Source organism: Solanum dulcamara, chromosome 3 (genome assembly GCF_947179165.1).
Source record: "Solanum dulcamara chromosome 3, daSolDulc1.2, whole genome shotgun sequence".
Taxonomy (NCBI): Eukaryota; Viridiplantae; Streptophyta; class Magnoliopsida; order Solanales; family Solanaceae; genus Solanum; species Solanum dulcamara.
The window spans coordinates 4,394,638-4,408,708 of record NC_077239.1 but is presented as its reverse complement, the minus strand read 5'-3'; the positions used below and the strand labels follow the sequence as shown (position 1 = coordinate 4,408,708).

Below are 14,071 nucleotides of genomic sequence, written 5' to 3'. Positions count from 1 at the left end.
GCTCTTCGTTACTGAGTTCATAAGCCATGATAACACAATCGCATTTACCCTTTCCCATTGGCCCCATAGCTCTTCACTGTACATTTCTTTCCTGTATGTACCATCCACAAGTCCTAATTTGTTTTACCTAATAAAGCTAGTTTAATTGATAGATTCCACAAGGTATAGTTTTCAATGTCTTGCAACTGGAATGATATGATGCTAATACCACTCACATCCGTAGGACTAAGGAATAAGGGATGATTATAGTCAATACCTTGTCCATTGTTACCTACCGAGCTTGATGAACCTGATATAGCCACTCGTTGAGCTGAATCTGTGGCTTCACCTGTCATCTCTTTACCTTTTAGCTCTTTGTTACGGAAATCAGTGTTGATTGCAGTTTGAGCTTCGATGAAGCTTAAATCTGTAAAGACTGAGCTAGAAACTTGACTGAATCTTTGACTCTGATCTTCGAGTCTTTGAATCAGCTAGGTGAGCTTCTTGCTGTGATCACTGCTCTGATACCATGAGCTTATCTGAGCTCTTCTACATCTAAGATCAGGATGAAGAAGAAGAAGAAGATAGAGAGAAGATAGAGTAGAGAGAGAGGAAGAGATTTTTTCAATTTTGGGGCTTCAGAAAATGCCCTAACATCTCAGTAGCCTTAGTCACATATATATATATATATATATATATATATATATATATATATATATATATATATAGGTAGTTACTTAGGCTAACTATCTAACTAATTGGTAGTTAGTTTGTTTAATTAGGAGGGCTGAAAATGACCATAATACCCCTGTTTCCAACTAATTTTCTAACTAATCTTTACATCTCAATAACTTTAAAATTTCGATGTCGTATACGGTATTTTTTTTAATAAACATCAAATATCATATCAAATATCATGTTAAATACCATAACATTTATACCGCAGTATAATTTTTTTTTTAGTTTCAATATGATATTCGATATATACCATACCATGTCCATCTATATCTAGACACCACTTGTAAAATTTTACTGAATATGTTATTGTTATTGTTGTTGTTGTTGTTGTATGCCTAAAATAAAATAAAGTGAGATAGAGCATATTTAAAATTTAACCTTGTATATGATGGGCTAGGGATAGGCATGGTACGGTAGATACCAAATACATATTGAAATTGAAATTTTTAACACCACGATTTTGATAGTATGGTAGTTGGTATGGTATTTGATATGTTTTTTAAAAACAATTCGATATTCGATATGGTATATTTGGTATTTATAAAAAAAAAATGAAAATCGAATACCGTAATCAAAGTACATAATTACATATAAAAATCATATATTTCTAACTATATAATAGTACAGCAAATATATAAAATAGTAGCTAATTATTTAGATGTTGAAATTATAACTACTTTATCTTGATTTAAATGTTCTTTTAGTGTGATTGATTAATTAAGAGAATTATTTGTACTTTATTTTAAATATTTTTACATGTGTAAGATATTAATATGATATAATTGAGACATTTCTTGAAAAATGAAAGTCTTAATTCTTTATTATACATATATATGTAAGTTAAAGTTGACTAAACTATAATATTCGATTTATTATAATCCAAAATATCGAAATCAAACTTTATATATCAAATTAATTAGTATGATAATAATGTAATATTTTTAAAAATCAAAACCATACCGTATCAATGGGCTATCCAAGTTGGCATGGGACAAGTCAATCCTTGTTCTTGTTGAACTTGGATTACAGAACAACTCTAGGAAACTCGTCTGTTTTAGGAAACTTCAAGTTAAGCACTTCATAAATATTTCGCCATTAGAGCTCATCCGAGAAGCAACAAATTTCAATGGAGAGAATCAGAGAAACCGCTGACTGCAATTCTCTTAGGGTTTTCTTATGGAACGAAAAGCTGACAAGGAATCAAATATCAGAGTCTGAAGGGTTATGTTTGTTCATAATCACAAGTACATTCATGACCCTTCAGCCTTGTGAATGCGGTTGTTCTAAATACAACTACATATTTGAGGAGAAGAAGTGTTCTACTGTTATCCCTTTTGATCTATTGAAGCTACGGAATGAAGAAGCGTCATTGGGTTCCTTGCTTGTTTCTGCTACTCTTCAGTTTCAGCCGCATACTATCAAACAGTTGGGGGGCGATATCTCTTTTCGCCTTTTCACTGAGTTTCAAGATTCTCAAACTTTACTACTCCCATCGCCAAGGCCAACGTATGTAGTTGCTGTTGAAATCTCCCAAACTCGGTGTATCAATTTTACTGATAAAATTGATCTTAATGCTTCCCCTAATTTCACAGGGTATCCTCCTGATGCCCCATTGTATCGTCGGTTTGAGAATGAAGAAGACGAGGAGGAGGAGGAGGAGGAGGGGGGGGGGGGGTTTCATTGTACGCAATGTGAGTGCTGCTGATTATAGGAATGATCCATTTTGTAAATACACTGAGGATGTCCTTGAGTATCTCAAAAAGTTAAGGGAATATACGGGTGAAGGTGGGATTTTCCCAACGAAGTCGCCCATTGTGGCGGATATAGCCAGAGGATTTGTTGAAGTCCAGCCATGTGATGGAACTTGGTGTTCAACTCCAGCTATTAGCATTAAAGATCTAATGAATGAGACTTGCCCTGTTTGTTATGAAGAGTTTAATGACGGGGATGAAGTGATTACAACTTATTGTTCGCACTCGTTTCATACAAGGTGTATCCTCCCATGGCTATCCAAGAGCAACACTTGCCCAATTTGTCGAGCTGTCTATCCTTTGCATTATTCACCCCTTTTGGACCGTCAACGTTGTAAGCGCAAACGTAACATGTTGGAGGCTAATGTTTGAAATATGTGTTTTCATCTTTTTTCTCAGTTTATTCTTTTTTTTTGTTGGTAGTATCATATTGTAGTGAAGTGATTTTTCATGTGCTAGATAATGTGTTGGCTAATGTTAATATGATAGTGAAGTAATTTTTTTCATGTGCTAGAAAGGCAAGCATTCAGTATCTGTTGTTTTGTTTCTTTCAAATTCTTAACTAGACAGTAGCGACAATGTTTGCTCAGCATAATGATATAAGCATTCTTAATTCTTCTTGTTTGCCTTTTCTCAAGGTCTAGTGAAATTGGAAACAACCAACTTATGTGAAGATCAGTCTCCGCATATGAGATGCAAGCAAATGTGAAATGCAAAACTTCATGAGTTAAAACAAGTTCCTATCTTCATATGCAAAGGGAATGTTCCACAGTATAAGGTTTGCATCTGCTTTTAATTACTTTAACTCTGTGCAAACTGCATTTCTCCAATCATCACAAGTGTGTGCTTGTTAAACATTCATCCTAATCATATGAATAATATAGTGGATGGTTAAAGTGCAAGAAGTTGAATAGAGTCTGGATGAGTCCTGAGTCATGGCCGTGGATGTTAAAATTAACTTGACCTGAGTTTTGCAGTTAATTCTATCACATCTTTGAATGATATATTTGGTACTAAAGTATAAACTCTTGTCTGTTGAGCTCTTTAATGGCTTAACTATGTAACTGATTACTGTGAAAGCTGGATTGTAGTACTCCCTCCATCCCAATTCAAGTGTCTTACTTTCCTTTTTGGTCTGTCCCTAAAAGAGTGCCTCTTTCTATATTTAGTAAGTTTTCCAATTCCAACATTCTACATGGCAAGTTTAAGAACACAAGATTTAAAGGACTAGATACATCTTTAATTTAAGACCACAAGATTCAAAAGTTTCTTAACCCCCGTGTTTGGTCAAACTAGGACACTTAAATTGGGACATGAGAGAGTATGATCTTATCAGGTAAATGTCTTATCTTTTAACAACAGATTGAACCATTGATATTCTTTCATAGAAGGGACATCAATGTCTGTTTATATGAGGGCAACAGTTATATATTTTCCCTTCTAAGGGTCAATCAATATAAGGAAATTGCTGTCCAGATTTTGCCTCCTGCTTACAAAAAAGAGAATGCTAATTGTTTTATCAAGCATTTGGTACTCAACTTCATCTGATATGATTTCAAATCATGATTTCATCTCACATGGCTAAACAGGCCCTAAATATATATAGTCCAAAATAGTTGTCATTTTAGAAAGCTAAGATATAGGTACATTCTTTCCATTTTGCCCTTAGTAATAATTATTTTTGAAAGTATTAAACATCGACAAACACAAGTGAAGAACATATACACATAATCCAATATTGTGATTATTTAGATTAACTCTCTTTTTATTTATTGTAGAGAGATTAAAATTTTATAAATAATTAAAAATAATAAATAAGGATATGACAATTAAAACACTTAAACTTATTAAGTAACATGTAAATAAAAAATGTGACAAATAAAGTGGTCAGCAGGGAGTATATGATGGGCCATCCAAGTTGGCATGGGACAAGTTAATCCTTTTTTATGGAACTTGGATTAGAACAACTTTAGGATTACCTCGACTGTGTGTACGTGTAATACACAAGTAACTTTTTAGGAAACTTCATTAAGTTAAGCTCTTTATAAATATTTCTCCATTAGAGCTTACCTCTGCATTCTGATAAGCAAAATCAACAAATTTCAATGAGAGTATCCTTGAAAATGCTGACTGCTAGTCACTTCGGCTTTTCTTATGGAACGAAAAGCTAGCAAGGAACCAGATTTCACAGTCCGAAGTCTTATGCTTGTTCATAATCAGAAGTACATTCTTGATGTTTCACCCTTGTGAATGTGGTTGTTATAAATCTGAGTACAGTCGCTACACACTTGAGGAGAAGAAGTGTTCTACTGTCACCCTTTTGATCTGTCAAAGCTACGGAACAGAGAAACGTCACTGGGTTCCTTGCTTGTTTCTGCTACTCTTCAGTTTCTGCCACAAACTATCAAACAATTGGGAGACGACATCTCTTTTCGCCTTTTCACTGAGTTTCAAGATTCTCAAGCTTTACTGCCACTGCCAAGGCCGACTTACGCAGTCGTCGTTGAAATCTCCCAGACTCGCTGTGTCAATTTTACTGATAAAGTTTATCTTAATGCTTCCCCCAATTTCACAGGGTATCCTCCTGATGCCCCATTGTATCGCTGGTTTGAGAATGACGACAAGGAAGTGGAGGGGGTTGTCACTGTGCGCAATGTGAGTGCTGCTACTGATAGGAATGGCCCATTTTGTAAATACACTGAGGATGTCCTTGAGTATCTTGACATGTTAAGGGAATATACGGGTGAAGGCGGGGGTTGTCCAATGAAACCACCCATTGCGGTGGATGTAGCCAGAGGATTTGTCGAAGTCCAGCCATGTGATAGATCTTGGTGTTCAAGTCCAGCTGTTAGCATCAAAGATCTAATGAATGAGACTTGCCCTGTTTGTCAAGAAGAGTTTAAAGACGGGAATGAAGTGATTACAACTTATTGTTCGCACATGTTTCCTACAAGGTGTCTCCTCCCATGGCTATCTGGGAACAACACTTGCCCAACTTGTCGAGCTGTCTATTCTTTGCATTATTCACCCCTTTTGGACCGTCAACGTTGCAAGCTCAAACGTAACATGTTGGAGGCTAATGTTTGAACTATGTGTTCTTTATCCTTTTTCAGTTTTTTTCTTTTTGGTAGTATCATATAGTAGTGAAGTGATTTTTCATGTGCTAGATAATGTGTTGGCTAAAGTTAATATGATAGTGAAGTAATTTGTTTCTTGTTATGTGTTGACTAATGTTAATATGATAGTGACGTAATTTTTTTCTTGTGCTAGAAAGCATTCATTATCTGTTGTTTTGTTTCTTTCAAATTCTTAACTAGACAGTAGCGACAAGGTTTGCTCAGCATCATGATATAAGCATTCTGAATTCTTTTTGTTTGCCTTTTCGCAAGGTCTAATGAAGTTGGGAACAATCAATTTATGTGAAGATTAGTCCCCACATTTGAGATGCAAGTGAATGTGAAATGCAAAACTTCGTGCGTTAAAACAAATTCCTATCTTCATAGGCAAAGAGAATGTTCCACAGCATAAGGTTTGCACCTGGTTTCTATAGTGCGTAGTGTATTTCACCGATCGTATGTTCCAAATTACCTACATTCGCTTGTTGGAACCTGTAATGGTTGAAGCCCAGTATTAGTTGCTAATAATGAACTGTCACTCTCAACCCCCTTGAGTTGGAATGTTAGCTTGAATATAACATTACTTGATTTCTAAATGTGGTGCTACTTTGTTAAACTGTCTCGAATATATAGCCTTGTAAAGTTTTTTATGCATTATAGAACTTACAATAGTGCAGTCTTATCATTTTTATTGTCAACACAAGTTTTTCCTTGTCTGTAACTACAGTAAGAAGTAGGGGTGCTTATTGGTCGGTTCTGTCCGGTGTAAGAAAATGCTCCTCTGATTTTTTTTTTGTTTTTCTTATTTGCAATTTTTCACACATACACGGGCTTCATGCATAAGATTCTACACAAACTACATGCAGAAGCAAATTCAAATACGTTGTTGCTAAAACAAACTTGTTTTCTTTATGGCTAAGTAGCAAACTTGGATGCAGTAACATTTTAGCGATTTCTCAAAAAGAAAAACATGGCTAGTTCATAGTTTACACTTTACATTGATGGGTAGTACCTTACCAAATTAGGCTTCATAAAGAAAACAACAACACCAAGACAACAATTATAAAATACAAAAGAAAGCAGGTTTGTAGTTAAAATCTAAAGTCACTGTATTATATAATTAGGGATAAAAAAATAATTTTGGTATAGTCTTAGAGCCCGTTTGGATGGGCTTAAAAAAAGTAACTTTTATGTATGAAGTGCTTTTAGAACTTTAAAGTGCTGAAAGTTATTTTTATAAATAAGCAGTTGAGTGTTTGGATAAAAGTGCTTAAATAAGGAAAATTATGTGAATTTTAGGATTAAAAGAATAAAAATGGTAGTTTGGAATTTAGTTAAAATATAAGGGATATAAAAGTAATTTTCATGGTCAAAGAAAATGACTTTAAGCACTTAGAAAAAAAAAGTTAGAAATCCTAACTTTTCATTTTTAACTGACTTTAAGAACTTTCTGGCTTAAAGTTAGCATTAGGCAAACATGTCCAAAAGCTGAAAAGGGGCTTTAAGTTGGTTTTGACCAACTTAAAGCCAATCCAAACGGGCTCTTATTGGGTTATCTGTTTAACCATTAACTAAAACCTTACAATCAAAACTGAACCGTTAACTCAATAATTGTTTTTTTATAAAACCGTTAATCCAATAACCCGATACGGATAAACCAATAACATTTTTTTTCAGTTCGGTTTATCTGTTAAACTAGTCTTTGCACATCCCTACTAAGAAGTTACTAATACCGTGGTCCCATATCCTCCTATCATCATAAATTGTAAAAAAGTTCTTCCTAATCACAATGGTTTTTTTCTTTTTGAAAAGGTAAGCAAGTTATTCAAAAGATGAACTTTTTTGCAGTTAATGCTATTGCATCATTGGCATTATATATTTGGTACCAAAGTATAAATTGTTTGAATCCTGCTGCTAATCTACCTTTTTTCTCTCTTGAGATCTATAATTGCTGAACTATAAAACTAGTTATTATCAATCTGGAATGTGGTATGATTTTTCTGGTAATTATCTTGTCTTCCAATAAGAGATTCATCCAGCATGTAATTTCACACAGGAAAGGGCATCTAAGCCTTGAGGGCGCAATTGATGATTCTCCCTTCCACAGACCAATTAGTAAATGGCTACTTCTGTCCAGATTTTCCCTCTTGCTTAGAAAATAGTATTGCGGCAAATAGCATATGAATGATACTCCCTCCATTCCAGTTTTATGTGACAACATTTGCTTTTTAGTCCTTTCCTTCAAAATAAAAAAGCAGCTTCTAATTTGAAAACTATTTAGTCTGAACTTCTCATTTTTACCCTTTATGAGAAGCTTTTATGGCCACACAAATGTTATGACATGTTTAACACCACAAGTTTCAAAAGTTTTTTTCTTTTCTTCTTAAACTCTATGCCCTATCAAACTATGCCACTTAAATCGAAACTGAAGGAGTAATTGTTTTATCAAGCACTTGGTAATCAGCTATATGATGTGTTGTCTGGGTGTACTTCAGGACAAATATTCTTGATAGCAAAGATAAATACAGTGTATGGCTATAGCACCGTTCAATATGATCGATGAACACTTCCAAGTCTCTTATTTTGCAATATGTTTGGAGACGTCTAGTCAGTGCAGGAGTTAGATGCAACTGGATGAGCAAACTGAAGAGGAGCTTAATGATTCCAGGACTTTTCTTAATCCTCTTGCTGGTGCAGCTCTTCATTTATGTCCACATTTTATGTCAAAATTTCAGTTCATGACAGGAAAAGAGAAGGATTTGGAGATCAATCAGCTATAACTGATGACAGGTTCCTTGTAATTTGTTTGCTCATGCATCTCTTGATTCCTTAGTGTTGGTATTGGAGATTCAATCAGCTCTACTTTATCAACATGTCAAGAAAAACTGATCAAGTAGGCCCAGACCCTGAAACTTCAACTCTGGCACATTCTCAAAATCCTTTAAAGTTAATGAAAATGCTCTTTTAATACCAGGGGATAACAGTAAAATAGAAATTTATAGATGAGCCTTTTGAGGTATTGACGGATGACTGTGAAACTAATGATAAGATTGGGAATTTTTTATCACATTGTTGATTTTGCAATAATTGTAGAAGGAAGAAGAACCAGCCTAGAATAATATGCGGAGTAACTTATGCCAAAAACAAATGTGGGAGTCTTCAATGTTAACCTATTCAGCATTTCATAAAGATGTCGAAGATGAAACTGTGAAAAGCTGAAAATATTACTGAAGGGAACAAATCAGCTAAAAACTTTCCAGCAGAAATTTCTTGTAAAGATCTTTGAAAATATATCGAATTCAAGAGGTGAAAGTAGAGTGTTCAACTAATTGAAGCTCAACAGGTGGAGATACTGAGAGTGAAGAAGAGGTTGCATTTACTGAAGCAGAAAATGTCAATGAAGGCATAAGAAACTTCATCAGATTTCTCTGGAAAGTCATCAGGCCCCGTGAAGAAACAGAAGAGAGTGAATGATAATCATCCAGGGAAGGAATCCTGTGAAGAAAGGGATAGAGGTGCGCAACTGGAGATATAGAAGGTACTAAAATAAAATGCTAGTTGGTTCTACAGTTTATTCTAGTAAAATTTCATTTTTGCTAATTAGAATTGTTTTCTTGGTAGTTAGAATAGTTTCTAAGCAATTGCCTGCCGAAGAGGGATTATGTATTTCTGGATAGAATTATGTGCAGAGGACTATCTAAGATCTTTTATGCCAGTACATGTGAAGTATCACTGCTACCCATTGCTCCTTTGAGAGCCATGCGATCTTGGAGGCGAAAAGCACGATGTGATTTCTTTGCATCTGGACAGGCCTTGGTAGTAAGAGTTAATCAGTGTCTCTATTGGTGGGAGGTAGCAACCTAGCAGGTACCTGGTAGAATAGTCGAGGGGGCTCAAGTTGGTCCGAACACCACTATCATAAAAAAAAAAAAGAAGAAAGAAGTTTATGGAACTTGTTTAGATTGCATGATCTTACCTATTTACAATTCGTGGTTATATCTGCTTATTTACACCAATTATTGTTTGTTATTTGCATCAAAAATAGATTTTTAAAGCAAATGGCTAACTATATTTGGCCTAGTAATTACTTTGACAACCAGATAAAAGAACCCTTTTTTTTTAATCAATTTCGCTAGGCAAGGTGTGCCTAGGGCTAGTTTTTATTAATAAAGAAAAAGGACCTCAAAGAGAAAAGTACAAACAAGGGGGGCTAGGCCTTACCTTACTAATCCTAATGAGGTAACGAACCTCTACTAATTAATAAGCATGAAGAAAATAAGAGCTAGAGAAAACTAGTATTCTATAATCATCATAGAGTTTATAATACACTCTGTGATGATACTACAAATAAGGATGCTTAAGTAATGCCAAAATATAAAATCTAAGAATAAAGTTGAGTTATCAACCTCAAACTTTATTTTATATATGTAGGAATTAAAAAAGATAGTTTGCCCGTGTAAAGTAGCCTGAAGTATTTCCCTCGTCTTCTTCGTCAAATATGTCCAACAAAACTTGATAGTTCATCACTTCTTTTTGGATTTATTTGATCTTGTTGTTGTTGAAACTTTCATATGATTTTGCTTTGCCAATCGCATCGGTATGTTCCTTGGAATAAATTCCTCAGTCAACTTACCATCCCAACTATGTTGCCTTTCATGTGTCGTTTTTTTTTTGTTGCTTCCACTTCTTTGTTGCCTAGGTGAGAGATCCCCATCCTTGGCTACCTTATCAAATAATATGTCTAGCATATCATCCTCATCATCCCCATCAAACATGTCACTGCCCAAGTCAATATCATTAGTTGTAGTTGGACTAAGTCTTGAAACTACATCTTCTGACTCATGGCTCTTTTCCAATACCTTGGTGGTAATGGTCAAGTTCTTTTTAGAGTTATCAACTGTCACTTCCATAGATGGATTTGGCTTACTTGAAGGCACAAATGTGGGTGCCTGAAGACTTAACTTCCTCCTTGCTGGTGAAATAATATGCTCCTCTTCCTCAACTAAATCTGCCCACCTAGAAGCACTCATTTCCTGTTGGTTTTTCTTATAAACAATCAAATCGTTTGTAAAATTAGCTTGAGAGATGGACGAATTACCTTTCACCAAAGTCTTGTCATTCCTTATGGAGATTAGCTGCTGCCCGGATATTTGCTCTCCAAGCGACTCCAAAGATGGGGAAGGAACATCATGATCTGAGGTGTTGATTGTGGCCGTAGGTGATTTGACCATTGGGTTTGCTTTATTCAACATTGCGGCCTGTGGCTCCTTGATTATTCTATTAGTTTCTGTATTAGAAACTTGAAGAACTGGATTGGATGCATGGAGCTCTTGATCAGAATTGATCATTAGGGCATCAAGGGTGTTAGAGCACACCACCTTTCTTGATACTTTATCTTCACAATTTACTGTCTGCTCGTTGCGAGTTGGGTTAGTGCCATCAAGTTGTTGTATTTTGGTGCTACCTGGAGAATTTTTTTTGCTTGGTACTTCAGTCCAGCCTCCCTTATCATTGTCATTCAAAGCGAAGTCATGATCACATGTACCACCAGATTCAAAGTTTTGATCCAAATTTTCTCCACGCTGCTGCACCTTATTAGCCTGGCCTGGATCTTTAATCGTAGCCAAACTAGGATCTTTACCAGATAAAACACCAGCAGCAGGTATTTTAGGATTAGGCGCTAGATCAGTCTCCAAGTTAATAACAGGAACCACTGAATCGCTAGTATCACCATCCTTTGCACCAAAAACCAAAGTCTGCGAGATCGTAGCTAAGGTGCAATTTACTGTAGCTATAGTATTTAGAGTATCATCTCGAACACAAGTATCAACTACTCGATCTCTATTATTTTCAACAGCTTCCACCATTGCCATTTTATTATTATTTGCATCTGTATCTCGAGTATTATCATCAGTACTTTGATCTATATTTGCTAGTCCCCTGAAATATTCCAAAGAGTTCAATTTTCGAGCAAGCAAGATTACGCCATCTGCAGCAAGGTGTAATGTGAGTATTTTTCTTTTGATAAAGTTAGAAATGATAAAAATGTAGAGATCTTGTGTAGGGAATTATATGTCGATCCTGAAACAATTTACTATTAAGTAGAATTACAGAGAATAGCCATGTTGCCCGTTGGTAAAGAGTAAAAGTTTCACGGGTACCGTATTTGTATTCCGTTATTTAACCTGAAGCCAGTTTTAAAACTTTTTTGCATGCCTACCACTTCGGAACTAGACCAAATGTCTTGTTCTTCTTTAGACCATCAATAGGGAATGTGAGTTGGGTTTAGACTGTCGTGAGACTGCTTAGTTTTACCCTACTGATAACCGTGTCACAATAGTAATACATCCTAGTACCTCTTGTTAAAATTTGAAGTTTAGTCATGCTTCACCAAGGATGATTATTCCACATTTGAAACAATGACTATGGAATGCAGAATGAAAGAAATCAGTGACAATTTTGAAGACAAACCTACATTGTACATTTCCTGAAATTCAAGTTTCTGAAACTTTTTAACACGGTATATATTATGTTTTGTAAATGATGAGAATAGCTTGGTAGATGTCATAGATTCTACGTACAAAAAGCTCACTGTAAATGGTTAGCTTTCTTTATGCAATGTTTACATTAATTAATGCTTCACTTTTTTGTCCATTTCATATATCTTTTGCTTTCCCATATGCTTTGTGTTCCTTCTGCGTTTTTCCGACAGTAGACATGTCATTTAATAAGAACACTAGTCTTCAACTCTCTCTCTCTGTTTTAATCAACGGTGGTGTCCGAACCAGTTTGGGCACACCTCTACTATTCCACCATACTTGCTACCTCTCAGTGCTCCTACCAGCTCAATGCAGAGCAGGACGCAGGTACATGGTAACTCTCTTTTGTTCTTGAATGTATTTATCATTCAAATTTAGTATTTTTAGAGGTAAAGTTTATGGAAGAAACTAGTCAAAAGAACTTTTTATTTGATAGGTGGTGTTTGGTTGCCAGGAAAGGAAAATTGTCAAATGAACTTTTTCTTTTCTCTCTTTAATTTTGCATCTTTAATATGTGAGGTAAGTAAGAAGTTGTGAGAAAATGCCTACTTCCTCTACAAAAATTGCAGATACTTGTTTTCAAAATAAAAATTGCTTGTATAAACGAACTCTCCTCTTCCTCTGAAAAATTATTCCTTATATTTTACTGCAATTTTTTTCTAACAACTTTCTTAACACCTTGTTGAATGTTAGTAGGTAATTGAGTGTTGTCGCACTTTATGTGGGAGAGGCAGGGGGCTAGCCTCACCCTCCTCCTTTTAGTAGTCATGTAGTTTCTTATTCTTCAATGTATGTGTATTACTATCTGTTGCTTCATTTGTCTTGCATCTGGTTAGTTTGCTGTCAATATTTTCTTGCAACACTGCCTCGCTAATTTCTCTTTTGAGCCGAGGGTCTAACAACCTCCCTATCCCACAAAGGTAGGAGTAAGGTCTGCGCACATCTTATCCTTTTCAGTCCTCACTTGTGGAATTACACTAGGCTTCTTGTTTTTTGTTTGTTTAACTTTCTGTATCAATTACAGTTCACTCTTTGGATATGTGAAAATCGAATGGTATCTGCATCTAAACATTGGGTTTTGTTCTTATTGCAATTCTTTCATATTATTAGGAATATATTCACAATCTCAACTAGACACTGCAACCATGTCTTTGTATCGTTCCTATTGTTACTCACTTACTGTTCACATCCTCTTTGGACCTCACAATGAGTTCTACTTACTAAATCACATATTTTTGTTTTCGGAACTTCACACATGAACAGTTTTTTGGGGGAGAATCACTTGGCACGAGAGGCCTCCCGTATGAGGTCATGTAGATTGTTTTGGGGGAGAATCACTCAGCACGAGAGGCCTCCCGTATGAGGTCATGTAGATTGTTTTGGGGGAGAATCACTCAGCTCGGGACCTCCCATGTGAGGTTAGGTGATATTCAACAATTCAGGCAGGAATTGTTGAAAAGTGGCTAACAATGATGAGATAATGGTAGATGGTGTTCAAGCAACTCGTGATTCGACTATTTCAATGGATACCTGCTGCTTGTAACCTGCACAGATATCAGGTACCACCCATCAAAACTTAGATATGAGACATCACCTAGCGTTGCTTGTTTTCATGGTAACAAAACTCTTAAACCTAATACATAGATGCCAAAATGGCTGGTGCTCTACTTAGTGGCAGAGCTATATTTATCGAGTTCAATTGAATTCTTTTGTCGGAAAATTATGTTATGTATATAGGTGATATATAAAGTGTTGTATCACCTAAACACAAAAGAGCATTTTTTATTTATTTGTTTGGATTACCTCTTTGAAGTTTCTGCTTCCGCCACATGTAATAGCAATTCGTTTGAACACAAATCAATCCACAAAATTATGTAGTAGTTTTATAAAGATGTATATAATTCCTTGCTCCCCTATAATTTCCTCCACTGATATAAATGTTGGCTCA

The 14,071-nt window shown here is 35.4% G+C and overlaps 1 long non-coding RNA gene across 5 annotated transcripts; it reads left to right on the top strand.

Moving 5' to 3' along the window:
• The first annotated feature begins 5,860 nt into the window (after positions 1-5,860).
• LOC129882230 (uncharacterized) lies at positions 5,861-14,031 on the top strand. 5 transcript variants are annotated; one of them, XR_008765728.1, is made up of 4 exons: positions 5,861-5,997; positions 8,193-9,122; positions 9,206-12,450; positions 13,387-14,031. It is a non-coding gene; the product is annotated as an uncharacterized LOC129882230 (long non-coding RNA). The 5 variants fall into 5 exon arrangements; XR_008765727.1 differs by having other exon boundaries at positions 8,080-9,122; XR_008765729.1 differs by lacking the exon at positions 5,861-5,997 and having other exon boundaries at positions 7,134-8,374; positions 8,928-9,122.
• Positions 14,032-14,071: the final 40 nt, after the last annotated feature.